Below are 2,566 nucleotides of genomic sequence, written 5' to 3' on the forward strand. Positions count from 1 at the left end.
CGGTCGTGATCGACCTGGGAGAAGCCTTTACCAAGTGAGTGGCCGCGGCGTCGGCTGCGGTCGTCTGGGGAGAAGGGCGGGGGCCGACACCCAGGCCCGGCCCTGTCCTCGCTGCCGGCTCACGTCCTACTCCCCCCAATGATGGCCAGTGTGATTCCACCGTGGGCGGTGCGAATACCGAGGGTCCGGGGGCGGCCGCGTTGTGACTCCCAGGGAGGCCACAGAGGCTTGGGGAGAACTGCCTTCGCCGATGCGCGGGGTGGTCGGGTAGTTACCCCAAATCGAACAGACCCTTTGGGGTGACCCCTGCAGGGGATGACAGCGGGGAGCTAGACCCGCTTCCCCTGGGCTTCTCAGCTCAGGACGCTGGCAACGGAGTCGTCAGCCCGATGACCATCTCCGTCCTTAGACACTGAAGGAGCGTCTGTGGGTGCTGGAGATCCCAGTGTGTCCACGGCGGGACCATTGCTCCCCAAGAGGAGGGAGTCAGCTTAGGGAGACTGGACACGTCAAAGAGGTGAAACCCTATAGATGAGACTCTCGAGGTTGCACCCCCCACCAAAAAAAAAATGCTCTTAGATGAGCAAAATTAACATAAGGGCAACTTGTAAACACTACTAGAGTAATGTTTCTCAACCTTTTGGATGGCATAGATCCATCCCTCTGACGACCGAACGAAAGCCACATATACACAAACCGTAATGCACTTGCACTTGGTTTCAGGGATTGGTGCGTATCACAGTGGGCCTTGGACTCCAGGTTGAGGGCCCTTGTACTGGGCTCCAGACAGAGGAGAGTGTCAGCCAGAATTGCATCTTGTATATATTTTAAACAGAAACATTGGAAAATCTTCATGTACATAAAATCTTAATGCCTAACATGTAGTAGGTATTTAATAACTTTATTGAATAAACTAGAGTCCTGGTGCACAAAACTCGTGCACAGAGGGCAGGGGGGATCCCTTCAGCCCAGCCTGCACCCTCTCCAATGCAGGACCCCTCAGGGGATGTCTGAAAACCAGCAGTTGGACATCCCTCTCAATCGGGGACCACTGGCTCCTAACTGCTCACCTGCCTGCCTGCCTGGTCACCCCTAACTGCCTCCCCCGCCAGCCTGGTCGCCTCTTACTGCCCCCTCTGCCGGCCTGGTCGCCCCCAACTGTACCGCCCCACTGGCCTGGTTGTCCCTAACTCTCCCTACCCACTGGCCTGGTTGCCTCTACTGCCCCCCCCCCCCGCTTTTATATATATAGAGCAGGGGTCCTCAAACTATGGCCCGCGGGCCACATGCAAATACAAATATTGTATTTGTTTTGTTTTTTTACTTAAAAATAAGATATGTGCAGTGTGCATAGGAATTTATTCATAGTTTTTTTTTAAACTATAGTCCGGCCCTCCAACGGTCTGAGGGACAGTGAACTGGCCCCCTGTTTAAAAAGTTTGAGGACCCCTGATATAGAGGGTCAAAAGAGCCTATTTACAAATTGAACCTCAGGTGCACCAGAATTGAATTAAATAGTCCTTGGATTAAATAGTCCATTCTCTTACTATCTGATGCAATATCTTCCCTTGTTTACATTTTTAAATTTACTTTTAAAGGTTTATTTCTAGCATAATAAATATCTTGAGGCTGACACCCAAATATAAATATGTTAAGGAAATGAGAAGCAGAAAGATGCAATACAGGAAGATGACTATTGACAAAGACACCAGTGATAAGATGAATATATAAAGTAAAAGAAAAATTGAAGCTGACTGATGAGTTGCATCCTGGGAAATTTGAGGAGCACTGGTGCAAGTAAACATGGAGATGTGGTTAGTAGAAGATGGAAAGAGCTATTTGGAGATAAATAGGAGGAGAGCAGTACTGCAGACAAGCAGGACAAGAAGAGATAATCCTCAGACTAAACTTAAATGGTGATCATTTTTAGCAACACTTTAAGCAAAGATGTGTTTCACTAACATGAAATAGAAATGGAAATACCTAAATACTCAAGAAAGGGGAATAGTTTTTTAAAAGGATGGATTACTATGCACTATTTAAAATGATAGCAATGAAGCCCTAACCGGTTTAGCTCAGTGGATAGAGCGTTGGCCTGCAGACTGAAGGGTCCCAAGGTTCGATTCCGGTCAAGGGCATGTACCTTGGTTTCTCGGGCACATCCCCAGTAGGGGGTGTGCAGGAGGCAGCTGATCGATGTTTCTAACTCTCTATCCCTCTCCCTTCCTCTCTGTAAAAAATCAATAAAGTATATTTTTTAAAAAGTTTAAAAATAAAATGATAGCAATGAAGACTAAATATGAAAAGAAGCTTATTATAAGAGTTTATTATTATAAGAGTTTATGATGTATGAATAGTGTGATTCTAACTATGTCAAATATTCATAGTTCAAAAATAGACCGAAAGAGGTCACATGGCTCAGAGGTTGAGTGTTGACCTATGAACCAGGAGGTCACAGTTCCATTCCTGGTCAGGGCACATGCCTGGGTTGGTGGCTCCATCCCTAGTGTGGGGTGTGCAGGAGGCAGCTGATCAATGATTATCTCTCATCATTGATATTTCTCTC

The 2,566-nt window shown here is 47.1% G+C and overlaps 1 protein-coding gene across 1 annotated transcript in view; it reads left to right on the forward strand.

Annotated features, from left to right (window-relative positions):
- Positions 1 to 6: 6 nt before the first annotated feature.
- ACTR10 (actin-related protein 10 homolog (S. cerevisiae)) overlaps positions 7 to 2,566 on the forward strand; it is a 24,886-nt gene continuing 22,326 nt past the window's right edge. Inside the window, exon 1 of the mRNA XM_005858764.2 lies at positions 7 to 34. The gene's annotated coding sequence lies outside the window, so the exon portion shown is untranslated. The remainder of the gene's footprint in view (positions 35 to 2,566) is intronic.

This window comes from Myotis brandtii, unplaced genomic scaffold, assembly GCF_000412655.1.
Source record: "Myotis brandtii unplaced genomic scaffold, ASM41265v1 scaffold1218, whole genome shotgun sequence".
In the NCBI taxonomy this organism is placed as follows: Eukaryota; Metazoa; Chordata; class Mammalia; order Chiroptera; family Vespertilionidae; genus Myotis; species Myotis brandtii.